Source organism: Lupinus angustifolius, unplaced genomic scaffold (genome assembly GCF_001865875.1).
Source record: "Lupinus angustifolius cultivar Tanjil unplaced genomic scaffold, LupAngTanjil_v1.0 Scaffold_8_137, whole genome shotgun sequence".
Taxonomy (NCBI): domain Eukaryota; kingdom Viridiplantae; phylum Streptophyta; class Magnoliopsida; order Fabales; family Fabaceae; genus Lupinus; species Lupinus angustifolius.
The window spans coordinates 1-7,311 of NW_017717939.1; the positions used below are offsets into that span (position 1 = coordinate 1).

Genomic DNA, 7,311 nt, shown 5'->3' on the forward strand with positions numbered 1-7,311 from the left:
AAAACAAAAACGTAATCCCCCTATAGGATTACATCAAGTGGTATCAGAGCTAGTTCTTGTTGGTAAAATTGTCTCAGTAATTTATTTTCAAAAAGTTTGTTGTTTTGCTGTTTCAATTGATATTATTATTCGAAAACATTATATTATTGTATCCACGGCCATTGGCTATCATAAATCTGAAAACGTAATCCCCCTATAAATCTGAAAACATAATACTCCTAATCACAGCCTTGTGCTATCTCAATTATTAAACCAAAAAGGGTGCCTCATCATATAAATTGCTTGATATTGCTGTTGCTGTTTCACTATTTATCACAATTGAGTACTGTCGCGACCCAATTTTCGATTGGAAGATCGGCTCTACGACTTGGGAGAAGGCGAACTCGATTTCTACCTCTCCCGATTGATTTGGAGTCGCCACTACGTTTTTTGCGGTTAAAACGTAGAAAACTCTTATTATGCCCGATTTGGATAATATGATCTTTAAGCATAGATTCTAAGCTCAGGAGTCGATTACGGATCGGGGAAGGTATTAGCACCCCGTCCGCCCGTATTAAAACGGTACCCTCGCTAATATCATGGACTTTTATACCCTTAACAATTATTCATTTAAAATTATTTATTTTTATTATTGAGCCTGACAATATTGACTTTGGTCCTACGTACCCCTATTAAGGGGATCAAGGCTTACGTAGTTCTATTTCAAAAATTGTTTTTACTTTGGTTGATTGTTAATGATTTGGAAAATATCGATTAATTTATTGAATTGGTTAATATATAAATGTTTTGATTCAATAAGACTAATAGATTAGAAACGGTATTGGTCGTAGACCTTCTCCTCATTTCTATGGGAGTTAGAGACAACTCGAACCATGACCTCACTATAAAAGTCTCATAAAACTTGTTTGGTAAATAGTTTTAATTATTTATATAGAATTAATAGTTTAGAGACGGTGTTGGTCGTAGACCTTCTTCTCATTTTCGGAGAAGTTAGAGACAACTCGAACCATAACCTTACTATAAGAATTCCTTAATTAATTTGATAATATAGTTTTCAATTATTTATGCATATAGAATTTAATGATAAAATAGTTTATTAATTATAAATATATCAGGAATTAATAGTTTAGAGACGGTGTTGGTCGTAGACCTTCTTCTCATTTTCGGAGAAGTTAGAGACAACTCGAACCGTAACCTTACTATAAAATTCCATTATTAATTTGGTGATAAAAATGGTTTTGATTTAGTTGTATATGAATTTAAGTGATAACATTTATTTTGATTTAGTTATGTATGGAATTATATGATAGGGTGATTTTGAATTTTTATAAGTGCATTGTTTATTAAAACTTTTCACTAACAAGTTAAAGCACATTTGTATCATAAACATATATGTCGTATAATTGTTCAACTCAATCAGCATTTATCTTGTAGAGATTTCCGAATAATGAGGTTAGGATTAGATTAAATCAAATAATTAAAATAATAGGAATAGGAAAGTAATAAATAAATAAAACAAACCAGGATGGGGAATATCCCCAAATCACGTTGCTTCAACAGGGAAAAATCCCTAACCCTCCTTCTGCCTCATCTTCTCCCATCTTCATTGGCGACACATTCTCTTCTCCACTGGCAGCGGCGGCGACGGTAGCCAAGGAGGTGGCGCGGTGGTGGCAAGGGTGGCGTTACGGTGGTTCACGTTGGGGTTGTCTTCTCGTCCTTCTCCCCTTTGATGGGTTGCGATTCAGGTGATGATGGTTTTTGGACGAGGAGGTTATTCGCGGTTGGGATCCCTACATCCTCTTTAGTTCCGACGAAGGTGAACTCATCTCCTTCTTCACTTTTCGTTTCTTATTCGATTGGCTTCGGTAATGTTGGTTTGCTGTTTGGGTTTTTTCGGTAGGTGAATCGAGGGAGAATGAAAACGATATGGTTAAGTGGTTCGCGGTGGCTTCCGGTTTACTCTCACGAGGGTCACCGAAGTAAGGTAGGGATTCATTTACTCTTACTTTTCTATTTGCTTACTTATTCTATTATTTATGATTTTTATCATGTTTATAACTTCATATCCTTGTCTAGGCTTATTAAGATCGAGGAGAGTATCGAGTGCGGATTTCATCGGTGGAACCTGAATCTTCACGGTGGTTCTTGGATCTGGTTCTCACTCATATTAGGATTTGCATCAAAGATGACATCGAGAATGGAAACCGCATTCTCTGTTTCAGTACTCTTCTTTGATCTCTTATCCTTTTTATTTGATTTTAAAGGATGAATTTAATCTGTTTGTGTATAACCGATTCGGACAAGTGGTTGGTTGACAATAAACCATAATACATATGATGATGAATGTCTATGTTTATATCAAAATTGACGAGTGTTATGTATGATAGGTTGGGAATGTTTAAGAATCAATCGTATAAGTCTAAAACATGAACCTAATGAAAGGGGTCATTTTTTATGGCCAAGATACTTATCTGGTTGTGTAGTTGCCTTTGTATCTTGTTGAAACTTGACACTGGAATGTGTGCAGTAGGAGGGCTGTATGAAAGCCTATTCCTTCACTCCTTGGATCCCTTTTTTCTCTCTGGTTTCCTTGCGGCTGTGTGTTATGGATGGTAGTGTGCTTTTTTTCCTTCTGAGTAATCTGTCCCCCCTTTTATGATAGTTGTATACCTTTTTATACTGATCATACTGCACTGCCTTTTGCTTTCTGGCTACCCCTTTTGAAACTGCTCAATAACTATTTCCATTCATGCTGGTTAATCATGAGTGTGTAACTGAAATGGAATATAGCAAACAGCCATGACTTCTGGTTTGCATCTCTTTTAATTTCCTACAGGGTTAGATCAGTTTTTCTCTTATTTTTTATCCCATAATGTCTCATATTATAACTGTTAGGATAGATGATATTCTCTGATGATTGCCTTAATTTACTGATTATTCCAATTAAAGCTTCCCATTAATAGTGATTATGTGCATAGGCAAATGATGAGATACTTCCTGGTTTGCCTTTCAAGTATGCCTCTTAGCTAACTATCTACTTATGATATTTTACTGTTTATGCAGCATGTTGAAACCATCTTGAAATATGATGGGAGAACCACCAATACAAATTTGCAATCCCTCTACACCACCGATGAGAAAACAGTGCCACTAAAATTTCCAACCAACAAATATGACATGATCATGAAGAAAGAAGCAAATAGAACAAATAACAATGTTGTTGCAGTGCTGATTGCCACATTCTCTGTATATATTCATCCGAACTATCCTTCAAAAGCTTCTTTTGGTTACTAATGGATGAAGCACCGTTAATATTATATGGGGTAAGGCAACAGAGTCTATGTGGGGGATCAAATGTTATAGGCTGAAACATCAATAAAGTGAACACTATGGTTGACAATAGTGAAACCACTTTCATATTATGCCTTATGGTTTGCAAGAGCATCATGCTTCAAGATGTGTAACAGCACAACCTTCTTCTGAATTTTGTAGTTTAATCTAGTGTGCATATTTGCTCTGTAACTACACGTATTCATTGTAAATTTGTGGTTGAATATTTACTATAATTATTCTTGATTAATCCTCAACCCAATTTTGCCTCCTTTGGTATGTTCACTTTAATGTCGAGTCCTTGAGGCCAATGACTTTTACTAATAGAAAAAACTTCTTAATATTGAAGGAGTTATTCAAGGATTAAAGCATGCATAATATCTCAAGTTAATATTTCTTTTAGAAAAAGGAAGCATTCTTATGATAATTCCATCCTAAATTCTAACGGATTTAGCAGTAGTGGTGGCACTCACTATAATTTAGGTATGTTCGTTTATCTTCATTGGAGTTGCAAGGTCGGACAAAATTGAGTGTTCACAAAAGATTTGGTAGCTGAATGAACTAAATAATCTACAGATTAAATCTTCATCTAACGCAAATCTTGTATAATAGCCATTTTCCTTCTGAAATCTAGGTACTTTTGCCAAATCAAAAGATGTTAAAGATCTCATTGACATGATTCTGAAACAGAAACACAACTTTAGCACTTTTAACAATTCAAGTTGTTGAGATCTGTTGTCTGCTCTCTTTTTGGTTACTTTGTATTTTCTTCTTCATATCTTCATGAACATACTACTGTAGAAACACATACTCTTATTGATGAAATAGAACATGAAGTGAACCACAATATTTATAGATGAACAACCATTAATATTTCAACAAACAAAGAGACACATAACCACTTAACTATTAATATTTCAACAAACGAAGTGACGCATAACACTCAACCATTAATATTTCAACAAACGAAGAGACACATAACCAGTTAAAAAGTTGTATAAAATCAACAACGCATAATTAAGAAAGTGCTCTTACTATATCATATTCAATAGCGCTTTCTTATTTATGCGTTGTGGAATTGATTAACATTAACAACACTTTTTATCAAATACGCTGTTAAACATAACTCATTCAAGGCAGCGCTAACATTAGTATGCGTTATTGAAGTTACACATTGACAATACTTGCTTTAGTATGCGTTATTAATGTTCTTCTTCCACATCGTTTTCAACAACATTATTCAAAATTGCATTGTTGAATGCCCGTTATTTATTACGATATCTGGTGTAGCATATCTACTTTTTATTTTTTGTGCATAATTCACAAAATGTACAAATCAAAAAGATGGAGTTAGGTGGAAGAAGAAATTCTAGGCACAATATGCATGCAATACCAAATGACAATTCTAAATGATAAAATTTTATCTCAAAATCAATTAATAATGATAATAAAATATACAATGTTGAACTTACTTCCAAACATGTCTCCCACATAAACTTGTTATAATAGATGAATGTTTAGTTTTGACTCATGATCAAAGGACATGTGATAAAGGAGACTAGTTGGTCTCCAACTCTAACAATTTAGATCCATCTCAAAACCAATTATAATTCAATAACTATTTAAATTATATTTTCAATATTGATGATCAAAGCATATACAATAATTAGTATAATATATATATATATATATATATATATATATATGAATACTATTGCAATTTTCCTTTGCAAATCCTCGGAATAATAAAAAGGCAACAAAATATTTCTCACCAATTATCGATTTTGAAATCTTTGAATAATTGGCTGGTCGAACTTAGTGTCATACAAATGATCGTGTTGTTTGACTATTTTGTTTGGTCATACAAAACAAATAATCTACATGCAATAACATAAAATATAATTTTATTATATATAAGTAGAAAATGCAATAATATATTAGGAAACTAATTATTTCACCACTTCTTGACAAAATACATATACTAATAAATTTAGTTATGATACACATGTACATGCACCAAAAAAATAGCCAAACCACACTATCCACTTCTTAAAACAATAATTTATAAGTTAATGGCAAAAATATCACAAGGTGGTGATGATTGCATACCATTGTCACAAGCCTGATTCAAAATCATGGTTTTTAATCCAATGTAAAGTTTGGCTTTAACCAAGTAAGATAAAAGTATCAATAATGGCAAGTAGTCATCATTATTAACCATTACTAATTACTGGGTTAATATTTTATTTTACTCATATTTGCAATATAGCACTTAATTATGATCATTATGGCCACTAACTTTGGGCATATTTGACTAATTTTTTTACATATCTCCAAAATGGAACAATTAATAACAATGTGTTGGGTTGTTGGTGAATGATGACTAATGCTATCATAATTCCTCACTACTATACTCCTTCTCCTCCTGAGTTTTTTATGTGTTGGTGAAAGTATCCCATGCTCTATGATTACCATCTCTATATCCTTTCATGCATACACAAAATTCTATTTTTTTTGGTTTCCCACGTATCCTTACATTGGAGGCTATCCTGTCCGAGCCGGGAACATCTACAGGTACGTCTGGCTAACTCTTCCAGCGGGCATTTTTTTCATCCACAAAACTTGAACCCGAGATCTTGCTTAAGAGGAATCAAACATGTACCACTTGAACCAACACCCATTGGTACACAAAATTCTATTTAATTTTGATTCCTTATTTTATAAGTGACTAAAAAACACATTATTAAGGATTAAGAATAATGAAATTAATAGACTATATCCAAAAACTTATTTAAACTCAATTTAATCATAGTTGTATAGAGGGAAATAAAGAACACTTTATACAAGTTAATTCGTTTCTTTTAGGCTAGCTGGGTACCTACCACTTGAGTCACAAATCTTGCTTCTCGAGTTCTATTATTATTTACGTTAATAGAACTATTTGTAAAAGAAAAACAATTATTTAGTCTAGACATGTCCCTTTTTTTTCTCCCTAAAAAGATAGGGGTAGATGTTAGTTTAACAAACGACTTATACACAAAGTATTTCTCATGTGTTATGGTTACTTGTATAATATTAAGAGTATCCGAAGTCTAAAGTTCTAATATACAATTTGGGGGCTATTCAACACAAGTACCAAGCTATCAACCCTGGTGAGTGTGAGTAAGATAATTAAACCCAACCCTTTTCCCAAAACAATTATCAAACACAGCATTACGCAAATAAGGTATAAATAAATTGAATAATATATATTGATTACTTCCCTTGACGAGGTAGTAGACTTCCTTCCTATAATTGTTTTTAGAGAGTGGCTCTTACAAAATAGATTTTTCTTTAAAATATTTTTATCTATATCCTTGAATGGTTTGAATTATTATACTCAACTAATAAATTAACATACATCAAAAATTAATTTAGTGTGACAAAGGATGCTTATATTAGGTATCAGTGGCCTAGGAATACCTAGAAGGGGGTTGAATAGGTGTAGCGGTTATCAATCACTGCTTCTTGAACCAAAACCAACTGCTGGAAACAACTCAGTTAATCGATTAACAACAAGGTTTAATTGATTAACTATTGCACAGAACAGAATGATCAGACAAGCAATTTACACAATACTTAAAACAGAATTGAACATATATAATACAGATATTCTTATGCACAATTATTAAGCATATGGCAGTAAACAAATATCCAGAATTTCAATTACAGATTCAATTTATAACAGCAAGAAACTTAAAGAAGATAAAGAGAGAAAGAACACTACACAAAGGATTTTTATCCTGGTTCGTTTGCGGTCCACTGCAAACTACATCCAGGCCTCCCCTTCTGGTTCAGGGAGATTTTCTTTCTTCACAATATTGAAATATGGATACAAATACCAATTCAATTACAAGCACATAGGACGCTCATTTCTTGAAATCTAGGACCTCTAAATCTTTGGTTTGACTCTACCCTTTGCCTGAGAAAACCTTTCTC

At 33.0% G+C, this 7,311-nt stretch overlaps 1 long non-coding RNA gene across 2 annotated transcripts; it reads left to right on the forward strand.

Annotated features, from left to right (window-relative positions):
- The first annotated feature begins 1,543 nt into the window (after positions 1-1,543).
- On the forward strand, positions 1,544-3,583 carry LOC109337568. Of its 2 annotated transcripts, XR_002106470.1 has the most exons (4): positions 1,544-1,819; positions 1,904-1,987; positions 2,080-2,224; positions 3,067-3,583. It is a non-coding gene; the product is annotated as an uncharacterized LOC109337568 (long non-coding RNA). The 2 variants fall into 2 exon arrangements; XR_002106469.1 differs by having other exon boundaries at positions 1,544-1,987.
- Positions 3,584-7,311: the final 3,728 nt, after the last annotated feature.